At 39.5% G+C, this 13,474-nt stretch overlaps 1 protein-coding gene across 11 annotated transcripts in view; it reads left to right on the forward strand.

Moving 5' to 3' along the window:
* The window catches only part of epb41l2 (erythrocyte membrane protein band 4.1-like 2), a 92,794-nt gene that overhangs the window by 13,228 nt on the left and 66,092 nt on the right, over positions 1–13,474 (forward strand). Inside the window, exon 1 of one of the 11 annotated variants that reach the window (XM_088324818.1) lies at positions 8,387–8,628. The exons of the other annotated variants lie outside the window; for them this stretch is intronic. The gene's annotated coding sequence lies outside the window, so the exon portion shown is untranslated. Of the gene's footprint in view, positions 1–8,386; positions 8,629–13,474 lie in introns of those variants that run through there. 11 annotated transcript variants of the gene reach the window in all.

Here is a 13,474-nt window from a genome sequence, read left to right on the forward strand (position 1 = left end):
AGGTTTTGAGTTTTTCCTTTCCCGCATGTTTGTTTAAGATCAGGTGATGATGTATTGTGGTCTGTGCAGTCCTTTGAGACATGTTTGTGATTAAAGGCTATACAAAAATGTGACTTGACATGACTTGCTGCTAAGCCAACCCCCAAAAGCAAAATACTTTGTGGAAAGGTTGTGCAAAAATTAAGAGTAGTACTAGAAAATGCCTGTCTTGACATTTATTCAATGAAAAAGTGTGGCTTGATTTAAAAAAGGTTGAGAAGCTTTTTGTTCATGAAATTTTGATAGCGTGAAAGTACATTTTATAGTACAGTGGAACCTCGGTTCTCGACCATAATCCGTTCCAGAACCCTGTTCGAAAAGCGATTTGTTCGAACACAGAAATCATTTCTCCCATTACAAATAATGTAAATCGTTTTAATCCGTTACAACACCCTGAATGTTTACCTTTGTTTACCTTTAAGACACAAGTAACATAAATGTAACCCAGGCTAATCGTACGTTCACGTTAGCGTAATCTTCCATACGAAAGATTACGCTAACATGAACGTGTAAAAATAAAAAAAGGATAAAGAAATGAATTATGAATAGGATTTTTTACCTTTGTGGTGGTCAGCAGAAGGCGCAGATGGACGGTGAGAGGGATGGAGGAGGAGGGAAAATTATTGTTTGGAAGGAGAGTCCCCTTCCATAAAAACTTCGGTCTGAGGGGCGCTCACACGTTCAAATCTCTTTGCTACGGATGACTGGCTACAGGCTGTTCTCTTCTCTTAAAATATCTATCCAATGACACTTGCTTCTGCCTTCTTTTTAGCACTTTTCGGAAGTGGTTCATGACAATGTCATTAAAGTCATGATGACTCTGGTGGCTGCAGCTTCATCGGTGTGGTGAAATTCTGTAACTCGGCCCATTTGCTACACATTTGTTTAATCTCGGATGTCCCTTAGTGTATTGGAGGTGCAATTGCACCTGAGAAAATTAAAAGGAGTAAAAAAATGTGATGTGAAACATCCACCCCGGCTTTCGAACTCCGATTTTTTTTGACCGAACAGCGAAGCAAGAATTTCTCGAAATTTTTGGTCGGACTCCGATTTGTTCGAACTGAGAGGCGTTCGAAAACCGAGGTTCTACTGTATTACAAATTGTAAAGTAGATTGATAAGGTTTTTGTGATGAAAATGATGCTCCCTGGTTGTGTTTCCTGCAGTTGTGTATTTGAGTGGTGACGGACCTTAGTCGGGGACAATAAAAAAGCAGGGAAAGGAACTTCCTGTGGGTTCCGGCGTGTCCCATCAGCTGGCTGTAAATCTGCTCGGGTCTGAAGCGGAGGTTTAGGCATGACTATAATCTCTTTTGTCACTTGTACGCCTGCTCAATAATCTTTATTTTTTCTGCGGTAATCTCTTGTCTCCACGGGGATTTATGCTTGGTGTCCATGAATGCTGTTGCCGTGGAAACCTGTTCATCCTTCGGACCACTACTCCCCCTGCCCTGACACTACCCTTTGGAGGGGACGGGCGGGGTATTCTATACGTCTTTATTAGATTTTGTCATTGACAATGAGAACCAGATAATTAAAAAAGAAAAGCACAAATTAAGAGAGTCTTGAAGTCTATGCATCTGCAGCCCCCCTAAGGTTTATGTCTTCCATAAAATGATTAGGATCAGGAAGTCATCGCCATGCCGACGACCCCTTAAATCCATACAGACAGGCGTAAAGTTGTAAGTGTGTGAGTGAGTGGGTGTGAAGTGCTAGTTTGGATTGTTTGGGGCCTGGTGGTATTGTCTGAGAGATACTGTATCAGTGTTAATACCCACCCTTTTCATCCACCATGTTTTTTTAGAATTTGATATGACCATTGCTTAAAGGTTACAAGTTGCCAATTTTAGCACAAGTACATACATCCATGTCAAAGTGTATGAATCATTGCAAATATTAAGTACAGTACAGTGGAACCTCAGTTCTCGACCATAATCCGTTCCAGAACCCTGTTCGAAAACCGATTTGTTCGATCACCGAAAATCGTTTCCCCCATTAAAAGTAATGTAAAATCGTTTTAATCCGTTCCAACACCCTGAATGTTTACCATGAACGTAAACATGAAGCTAACCCAGGCTAATCGCACGTTCGCGTTAGCGTAATCTTCCGTACGAAAGATTACGCTAACATGAAGGTGTACAACTAAAAAAATCAGGCCGTTTACACGTCATTTAGCACCCGGGTCTCCACAAAAAGTGGTGAGCGGTTAAAGGATAAAGAAAAGAATTATGAATAAGATTTCTTACCTTTGTGGTGGTCAGCAGAAGGCGCAGGCAAGATCAGACACTCGCACACCTTCATATTTTGCTATTATTTCTTTCTTAAATGCAATAGTTGTACGCACTACTCTTCTTTTTTCACCTGTAGCAACTTTGCTGCTTGCACCGACCTTCTTCCGAGGCATAATTAGGGGTTAAAACACTCTGTTCACCGATATTAAAAACGAAAGCAAAAAGAAGTGCGCGGTCACGTGACAACAATTCTTCACGAGGGGTGGGGGCAATCTACACCCGTACGCCGCTCAGCATCGCCCCTAGCGTACTGGCGTTCGAACTCCGATTTTTTGAAACAAAAGCAAAGCAAGAATTTCTCGAAATTTTTGGTCGTGAACCGAATTGTTCGAACTGAGAGGCGTTCGAAAACCGAGGTTCCACTGTACTATAAAAAGGTTAGTTTTAGGGTTGAACTCTTAATGAACTCATAGTTAATTGTCTTATTGTTCATTTTTTCCCACATGAATACATCAAAACTGTCATGATGACTGATTAGTTTCACCTGTGCCCGCTCGTTTGGCGCCAGCCGCTGCGGGCTACCTGATTGGTTCCCCGTCCTTTTTAAGCTCAGCCCTTTCACTCGCCTGTTGTCAGTCCGTCAGCGAAGCTCTGTTTCTACAAGGCAAGCACTTTGACTCTGACTCCCGTCGGTCCCGCTTTTTGCACCGGTTTTTGCACCCGTCCGTTCCTGATTTCCCCGTTTGTCCCCGGCTACGACCTGTTTTTTTGACCCCGACCACGTTTGCTCTCCCGTCCCTGCTTACAAACCGTTTTTGATCCCAACCACGTTTTTGCTCTCCTGTCCCGGCTATCGACCATTCGGAACACGATCTGATTCTGTGAGCGCCTTGCTTCCCGCGTCCAGCGAGCACCGGATCGCGGGCGCTGCCTTTCCTCTTTCTTTCAATAAACTTGTGGTTAACGTTACGCATCTGGGTCCTGATTCCGTTCTGGTCGTGACAAAAACATAAAAATCTGATTGAGAACCCACTAAATTAAACCACCAAAAGAAACAATTTAAACCAACTATGCTTTCTAAATAGGTCTTCTTCTCTTTTCTTTTTTAAATAAAAAATACACGGCTAAACATTAGATATGGGAGAAGAAATAAGACCCTTAAGACAAAAAGTGCAACAAATTATGCCAGCAATTGCGGCTAGCAGTAGCAGAAACAACGCTAGTGTTGCCTTATTTCTGCCAACTGCGGAAATATGTGCTGAATCCTTCCAGAAATCTAACCATCTTTTTCACTGAGATGACTATTATGTTCAAGTCCAGGGTTTGTATGGGTGCTTGAAATCCCTGAAAATGCTTGAATTTTAATGTTGTGTTTTCAAGGTTTATAAAGTGCTTGAATTTTCGGTGAAGTGCTTGTAAAGGCCTGAAATTATTGCCATTTTTCTCATTAAGTCTGCTTAAAAATGACACAGCTTGCTGGTGGCTTCGCTTTGCCATTGTATTTCTTCTTCCCTCGTGATTAACAGCAACAGGTATTAGTTTGTACAGCTTGGTCCATGAAGCGTCATCGTCCCCTAAGGGTTGCTTGTTATACCTAAACAGGGCCCTAAGAAATGTGTATCATTGCAAGGATTATCAATTATGGACATTTATCATGGGCCAGGAAAATAGCACAGAAAATGCCCTTTTCTCTTAAAATTGAAAATTGTATTGAAATTGCAAAACTAGTCTGAAAAATGGCAATTAGCAGTGTTCTCGTTTGCCCGCGTCCCTGCCTCCTAGACGCATCATTTTTGCTGGGGACGCGTAGTCTCAAATCAACGTGCATCCCCGGGACGCAACTTTTTTGACAGAAAATTGTCATTATTACCCGATTGCATTTTTTTTTTAAACAAAGATTTACCGCACTCCAAACTTTTCGTCAGGCAGATCCGGCAGATGTGGTTTTGGTCTCGCGGTTCGAGTTTTCGTCTGCACGCCGATCTCGAGTTGTGTGGTTGTGTAGTGAAAGGAAGTCCGTCTCTTTTTAGAGAACCGGCTTTTTCGGCTTAACTCATTCAAGAGAGCCGTCTCTCAAATGGCTCACTTGCTTTGATGCATTATATTACGAATTATTATGTTGTATAAAGAAGTTAAGAAAAAAAGGAAGTATAAAAGGAGAAAATGAAAAAAAGACAGGTTTGTGGTTATCAACAATAATTTGATGCAGAAAAATGAATTAATAATTTGATGATTAAAACTGAATGAATATATAGATTTTTATTATATATTTGTCACCGATTTACAATTTCAACCTCGATAACACTAAACTTTGGGGACCCATAGATCTCTGTTGGGACCCATAGATTTTTGAGCACTTTTCAGAGGTAAAATGAACACTGAATTAGGTTTTTTCCAAAATCGTGCAGCCCTAGTAGAGACCTAGGTTCAACATTAACTGCATGCATTATCTCAGACGGAACAACAAAAGAAAGAAATACAAATTTGGATGCTTGCTGGGCTCAATATAATCTCCAAACAAAATTAGTTACCGGTGACTTACATAGCAATTAAAAATAGCAATCTTCCAGCAATGCGATACGAACAAATTTTACATTTAATTTCCACATGAGTCAAATACTGCCCCGATATTTGACAAGAGCACAATTGTGAGTAATGTCATAGATCAAGTTGAATAGGGCATTTTTTGCAGCACACCAGACACGTTTTTACAGCACACTGTTTAAAAAACATTCCTATTTCGAGCCGAGAACAACCCTTTACCAGTGATTTTTTTTCTTCTCAGTGAAACTTATTTCTGGCTGCAGCGTCATTAAGCCGATATCATGGGAACATTTTTTAGTGAATTGAGACAAGATCTATTGTAGTTTCCATTTTAGTGTGCACTACTGGGATTTGTTTGTTTAGAGCAGTATTTCTCAAACTTTCCTGAGCCAAGGCACACAGTTTTTCATCCAAAAATCCAGAGGCTCACCATCCATGGTTTAAAAAGAAACACAAATCTTAAATTATCATGTTGCCTAAATTGATATTATATTACTGGCTAAGGGGGTAACACAGGTAATTGATAATGCTCAAGCTCTCTTTAATCGTGAAATATACGCAAATAACACGCACAATGTACTGTATGTCATCAAAACCGTATTGGCTGGAATGTTACTTGAATCTTACTGAGGCGAGTCAGACTCTGTTTCGGTTAACTGTCGGATATGTTCTCATATGTTCCTGCATCACTGAGGTACTGCCATGATACAAAAGGTCTGCTTTGCAAACTTTGCAAGTCGTCTTATTATTCGCTGTATCCAGGCTACAATGCTCCCAAAATTTTCGACGATATGGTGCCATCATTTTTGTATGTTACCGCTATTGCGCAAGAGCGACTCTCAGCAGAAATTATAATCATGTATATCACTTACTCTTGTTGGAAGGACATGTCTGGTGACAATAGTCAAAAAATGAATTATTTGTTAACCATTTCTATTTTTGATTTTGTCGACAACGTTAGACTTATTGTTGCAGCCCTACCGATGTCAATGGCATGCTTTGTTGCAAAAATAAAATTGGGCAATTTCCTGCAGCACACCAGACAATGTTTCACGTAGGGTTCGTACAGGTGCTTAAAATCCTTGAAGATGCTTGAATTTTAATGTTTTCATGGTCAGGAAAATTCTTGAATTTTGGGTGAAGTGATTGAAAATACTTGAAATTATGTCTATTATCGTGTTTCCCGGCAGTCTGACTTGACAGACCAAGCTTTTAAATAAAAAAAGTTTTTTTTCAAAGTGCGTAAAAATGACCCCAATGGTTGCCCCCAGTACTCGTAATTGAGTTTTCATGTGAAGCTTTACTGCCCTGTACTTTTGCATCCAAAAGGACAGTTTTATCAGACTAGTCATGGTCATTCCTACTCTTTTTTTTGAGAAGCATCTCTTTCGGCTTGGCTCACTGAGAAGACCGGCTCTTTTGGCTCCAAATGGCTCTTCATATTTGTTTTTGTTTGTGTGACATATCAGCAATAACAATAATAAAACATTATGCAACAAATTATTTAGTAATTAGCAATTTAGGATCTTTTGCAGGGCATCCCTGCAAAACACGTAAGATATAAATTAAAATTTTCACAGATGTAAGAAAACCCTTCAATAGAATACAAAACAAATTTAGCTTTTTACACACTGAACAGATTTAAAGTCGAACAACACAAAATCCATAAAAAAATTTAAAAAATAAACTATAAGTTAAATATATTAATTCTTCAGTGCTGTAAATACATGATAAATTGTCACAAAAATAACTATTTATGATTTAAAACTTTATTTTAACCACTTTAGACACGGATCTTCTGAAAATCACGCAAAAAATAGTAAAACAAGAAGCAAAAGATCGGCTGTCTGAAAGATTGAATGCACTATTCTTTGGAAAGATCAATATAATTAAAATGAGTCAAAATTTCCCTAATTTTTCTCCTTATTATACATACAGTACCTTCTTTTTTTGTCTTCCATATTGAATTTCCTTATTACCCAACACCTATAGAGCCTCTGTTTGTAAACAAGTGTGACGTATTGAAGCTACATTGTTGAAGCAGAACGGCAGAATTCATGTCCATTTATAGCAGCCCATTGACACCAAAAGATCAACCAGCGCAAAATAGCACAAAGCATGTGCTAGCATCAAGATAGTGACTTTATATTCGGCATTAAAGCCAATTAAAAAAAAACCCACAACATTCTAGAGAAATAGAAAAATTGGCCTTGAAAATGCTTGAAAAGTGCTTGAATTTGGCCATGAAAAAGGTGTACAAACCCTGCTCACGGCACACTAGTCTGTCCTAGCAAACTGGTTGAAAAACCATGCTTTAGAGCAGGGGTGTCAAACTCATTTTAACTCGGGGGCCACACGATAGAACAAACATTCTGTCGGGGGCCGGACTAGTTGATTAAAGAAAAAAAAGAGAGATAAAGAAATAAGAGAAATAAGAGAAAGAGGTAGGGAAAAGGAGAGAGCATGACAAAGAAAGAAAAAGAGAGAGAGGGAGAGAGCGTGAGAAACAAAAGGGATAAAAAGTCGTGAGAGAGGGGGAAAGAAAGGGCGAGGAAGAAAGAAATAAAAATAAAAATGGAAAGACAGACGGAGAGAAAAGAGAAAAGAAAGTGCAAAGGGTAGGAAGAGAGAAAGACAAAAGAGAGAAAATTGTTGGAATTATATACATATATTTATCCTACAGTTGACATTAATATGTTATAAGTGTTCTCAGCCCTTTTTGTATAGTTTTCAGCCGTAAGCTGTTCTTGAAGGCCATGAGTTGTTTTTTGTTTCTGTCTGTTTCACATCCCAGTGGGTGCACCCTGACCTGTGCATGCCATAACTCAAGTTGTTTTTCACCAAGAACCTTAATATTAGAAGGGAGGGTTCGGGGACTTGTTCAGAGTGAGGAGGATATTTGTAACAGCCTGGTCTCCGCCGCTCTCATTATGATGATTAATAAAATAACCAATTCTCAATGACCGATTCTCTATGTCTTCTTTTATTTCAGAGCGTTTTATTAAAAATGTTGGGGACTTAAACCTAACAAAAATGAAAAAAGGATGTTAAAGCAAAAGAAGTTAAAAAGACACATAGAGAGAAAGAAACTAAAGATCAACAAAGGAAGAGAAAAAGAGAGACACAGAGAGTGAAAGAGACAGAGAGAGAGAGTGGGGAAAAAAGGGGTGGAAAAGAGAGAGAGAAAAAGAAATACAAGTACAGTGTCTTTGTTCGGGGCACCTGGCTTTGGCAACATCAAGTTGACATATTTCAACCTGCAGCTTGTTTTTCTCTTGCGTTTCTCTTGAGTGTTGTCTCGCGGGCCGGATTCAATCCCTTAGGGGGCCTGATCTGGCCCGCGGGGCCGCCTGTTTGACACCTGTGCTTTAGAGTGTTGTGCTTATAGGTCGTTCTAATGTAAAATATGTGGTTTGACGCACTCATATTTGGGGAATATTGTCGAACCGATCAAGTCTATTGGAGCACTCTCTCCTCCTCCCCCCTTTTCGCCTCTCGATTCCTCTCCTCTCTCTCTCTCCCTCCCTCTTTTTCTCTCTTCATCCCTCTCTCTCTCTCTCGCTTGTCATTTTATGCCCTGGTTTCTGCGGACGAAAGTCCCGCGGGAGGCAGGGGTTCAGCTCCGCAAGTGAGCTGACGGGATGAGAGAGAAGAAAATGGCACCGACAGCTTTGTAGGTTGGGAGACCAAAGTGCAGGAGAATACTGAAGGAGGGGAATAAGAAGAGCTTTGAGAAGGCGTTCACTAGAAGTAGGGCAAAACAAAGAGGGTAAACGGAGGACAGCAGCTTGAAAAGAGAATCGAAAGCAACAGTAGGTAAGGATATCTCCTTTCGAAGAATATTCTTTCGATAAATTGGATATTTCATCAAGTTGGTAGTGTACTACATAAAGGTCCTTAAAATATCATTTTCAGTAATGCTAGTTGCAATCAGGGCTAAATACTTGATACACAACGAGTGAATGTAAGGTGGTTCTCTTCATAGAGAATAAACTGTTACTGTGTTTCTAATTAGAATGTTTATAACCATTGAGTGGCACAAGTGCAATTGTAGCCAATGTAAATCGTCACATTACAGTGGAACCTCGGTTCGCGACCATAATCCGTTCCAGAACCCTGTTCGAAAACCGATTTGTTCGATCACCGAAATCATTTTTCCATTAAAAATAATGTAAATCGTTTTAATTCGTTCCAACACCCTGAATGTTTACCTTGAATGTTAAACGTAAACATAAAGCTATCCCAGGCTAATCGTACGTCTGCGTTAGCGTAATCTTTCGTACGGAAGATTACGCTAACATGAACGTGTAAAAAAAAAAAAATCAGGTCATTTACAAGTCATTTAGCACCCGGGTCTCCACAACAAGTGGTGAGCTGTTCATTGGAAAGGGGGCTCCGTTCCAACACCCTGAAAGTTGGGCTCTGTTCCAACACCCACATAAAGCTAACCCAGGCTAATCGTACGTTCGCGTTATCGTAATCTTCCGTACGCAAGATTACGCAAACATGAACGTGTGAAATTAAAAAAAAAAAGAATAAAGAAAAGAATTATGGATAGGATTTCTTACCTACGTGGTGGTCAGCAGAAGGCGCAGGTGGACGGCCGTTCCTTGCTTATAGCACTCACTCCCTTAGCCACATCACTAGATTTCACAGCCTCCTTATTCTTTAGTATCGTACTGATCGTAGATTTAGCCATGCTGTATTCCCTAGCAAGATCAGACACTCGCACACCTCCTTCATATTTTGCTATTATCTCTTTCTTAAATGCAATAGTTGTACGCACTACTTTTCTTTTTTCACCTGTAGCAACTTTGCTGCTGCACTGACTTTCTTCAGAGGCATAATAAGGGGCTAAAACACCCGTACGCCGCTCAGCATCGCACCCTAGCGTACGCACTCACGCATTACCGGCGTTCGAACTCCCATTTTTTTGACCGAACAGCGAAGCAAGAATTTCTGGAAATTTTTGGTCGGACTCCGATTTGTTCGAACTGAGAGGCGTTCGAAAACCGAGGTTCCACTGTATTTCAACTATAGCATAGGAAAAAAACGTTCTATTGTCTCACCTTAAATTTTAGATAAAGTCTATGCGCTAATTCTTTTAAAAAAAAAACACCAATAGATAAAGTGTCCCTGCAATGAGAAAAAAATGCTGGATAGCTTGACTTGCTGTTAGCTTGCTAATTTTATCACTGAATCTATTGTTTTGGGCTATGGTCTCTGCCAAATCAGAATCCTTGGTCTCACTATCGCCCTCTGCTATGAGGCAAGAGAATTGTGTGCCTCACTCCGCATTTAATGACGTTTAGCAACAGTAATTCGTTACATTCTAATTGTATTGATAAGATTCACTATATAATGTGAAATACCAACAATATAAAAATAATTTGATCCAAAAAAGTTAAACAAGAATTACCTTTAACAATGAATAAATATAACCTTTTAATATTTTTTTTATTTCATTTTTCCCTGATGACAAGTGAGGCGCAGCCTCACCCATCACTCCTGACTGCTTGTTGTAGCCCAACAATTATGCTGCATCATCCACAGTTTGTTTTATTTCAAAAATTATACTGAACAAATGTTCCTAACCTAATTTTATCAACACGTCTGCTCACCCACTCCCTTACCACTCCTTGTTGTGTAACAGATACTTGTTTTAACTACAGAGACCTTTTAAGTTTGTTAACGAAACATATGGATGGATGGGCGTCACCAGGCTGTACCTGCCCAAGATACACCACAGAAAATGGTGTCCCTACAACCCTAGTGGTTTAGGGATCCAACCAATTAAGTGGGCAAAACAAAAATAAAAATCAAAAACACTCAGCAAGATTTATATACGTGAATGTTGAACTTAATTTATGAAAGTGATCACTAAATTTAAGCCATATGTAAATATGTGTTTTTTAATTGTGTGCGGTATCTGTGAACCATAATAATTGTTTTGCGAGTTTTCTATTTAAAAAAAGCCTCAGTATCATTTTTATATGTTAAGAGTAATCAATCAATCAATTTTTGTGCACTTAATCAGTTATTAAATCACTCTCGACCTATTTTAATTAAAATTTTACATACCTATTAGGGGCAGCACGGCGGCGCAGTGGTTAGCGCTTGTGCGGCACAGTTCATGTCATGGGAACCTGTCGTGGGTTCAAATCCAGCTCCAGACTTCCTGTGCGGAGTTTGTATGTTCTCCCCGTGCTTGCGTGGGTTTCCTCCCACGTTCCGGTTTCCTCCCACGTTCCAAAAACATGCATTTCAGGTGAATTGGCCGCTCCAAATTGTCCCTAGGTGTGAATGAGCAAGCGAGTTGTCTGTCCCTGTGTGCCCTGCGACTGGCTGGCAACCAGTTCAGGGTGTCCCCTGCCCACTGCCCAGAGATGGCTGGGATGGGCTCCAGCCCCCCCGCGACCCTAATGAGGATAAGCGGTACGGCTAATGAGATGAGACATACCTATTAGATAAAAATTTTCCAAATCCTTTGAACTAAACTAAATATTCACGTTTTTTTTACTATTGCGTGGTAAGAGATTGATTTTCATTGTTTTGACTCTTTATGTTTAATGAATATTTTAACATTTGGTTCATCCATAGGTCAACATTTCAAAACATAGATAAGATGGTTCTGCCCATATGTGTGGGAGCCAAAATGATTACAGACGCTGCCCTACTTACGAACTAGATGGGTTCCAGACGATCGTTCGTAAGTTGAATTTGTTCGGAAGTTGCTTCAGTGCTAAATTTTAGGTTTATATAAATATGTTTAAGGCTTGTATAAGTAACCTGTATTGACTAGACAATAAACATTTCATAAAATAATATGCTCTATACAGAAATAAAGTTGAGTTTAACTTACTTTTGGAAGATGCGCTTCAAGAGGTCCTCCTCCTTGGTAAAAAGGGGCCGAAAAAAAGCATTCTAACCATTTTCTCAACCGCATTAAGCATTTAACTTACAGCAATGTCCGGATATTTTTCCACATCCCGAAAAAAATTATTGTATCCACCGTTTTTTGTAAGTCGAATGGTCGCAAGTAGGGGAGTGTCTGGATTAATTCGCTTTCACTTTGGAAAACAATAATAAACCCTTTTTGCCCATTTGGGGCATTTTAGGGACCAAACCATTCACCAAACTATCATTACTTTATCGTCTTCTGTTATTTTCAAACCAATGTTTCTGAAATGACTGAGTTTTAGTTTGTCTGATTCTTGGATTACCATATTTTCTGGGCTATAAGGCGCACCCTAAAAAACAAAAATTGCTAGATATTCGCAAGTGCGCTTTATAATCGGGTGCACCTTAAAATCCGGAAAATACATTCAAATAATAGGAAATACTTAATTAAAACGAAATGCTACTTTTATTTATGTCAGGTTCTGCACGGTTGCCATGGCGCCCAGCTAGCACCGTCCCTGACTCGCATTTACCGATTACTTTTGTGGGTACTTAAACGTGCTCTTTTGGACTGCGCTTTGCCAGATCGTTGTTGAAAACTTGTTTATGCATGGTTATACTTGTTGTGCTTGTTGGACTTTGTTGCACTTCGGTGTAACATTCCGAGAGATTCCTGCAAGTTCTGTTTGATTCTGGAAATGCCTAGTTGTAGTTTTGCCTGTGTTTGACCCGTTTTGTTTCTTGGTCTGGTCTGTTTGTGTTTTGGACAAATTTTCTTTCTCAATTAAAGTGTGAGGACGTCTACGCAAATGTGTTCCTACTTCCTGCTTCCCGATCCGTTTCATGACAATTTAAGGAGTGAAACAATCAGCATGTTATTTTCTTATGTTTATACTTATGCAATGCTAGCCATCACAGTAGTTTTAATTTAATACGCCTTGTGCACATTATATATGAAAACACTTTTTGCAGATGGCTATTTTTGAAGGTGCACTTTATAATCTAGTGCGCGTTATAGTCCAGAAAATCATGTAACTGAAAACACAATCAACAGTTTAATCAAATATTGAAATAATCATTCATACCAACCCTACGATTAAATATATGTATGTATTTAAATAGTCTTTATTCTTGGCCAGCAAAACAATTCTCAACACCTCACCAGATTTATGACACCACAAATTACCGTATTTTCCGCACTATAAGGCACACCTAAAAGCCTTTATTTTTTTCAAAAGCTGACCATGTGCCTTATAATATAGTGCGCCTTATTTATGGATCAATTTTAAAATTGCAAAGTTTTCCAACTAACTTGCAGCCGCCGACTAGATTTTCCCCCGAACGCCAAGTAGTACGCGGTGTATGCTGGGATTTATTTACCGGCGTTTCATTGGCTAACCAATGTGTCAATCATCATTTGAATCGATCACTATTGGCTAAAGTTATTCGGAGGTCAAGGGGCGGATACTTTTTATCATTTACAGGCTGGCATTGGCTTGAACGGCAAAACAAAGCCTGCAATTGGCCGAAAAAGATGTGTCAATCATCAGTTGAATCGATCACTATTGGCTAAAGTTATTCGGAGGTCAAGGGGCGGATCCTTTTTATCATTTACAGGCTGGCATTGGCTTAAACGGCGAAACAAAGCCTGCAATTGGCCGAAAAAGATGAATGTGTATAGCACGTGGCTGACGGCATAGAGAAAGCATTTTTTTCTATTCTGTATTTGTAAATATTTTATTCTCCTGGATTTACTACCCTC

Source organism: Urocampus carinirostris, chromosome 20 (genome assembly GCF_059441175.1).
Source record: "Urocampus carinirostris isolate Australia breed hairy pipefish chromosome 20, RoL_Ucar_1.0, whole genome shotgun sequence".
Taxonomy (NCBI): Eukaryota; Metazoa; Chordata; class Actinopteri; order Syngnathiformes; family Syngnathidae; genus Urocampus; species Urocampus carinirostris.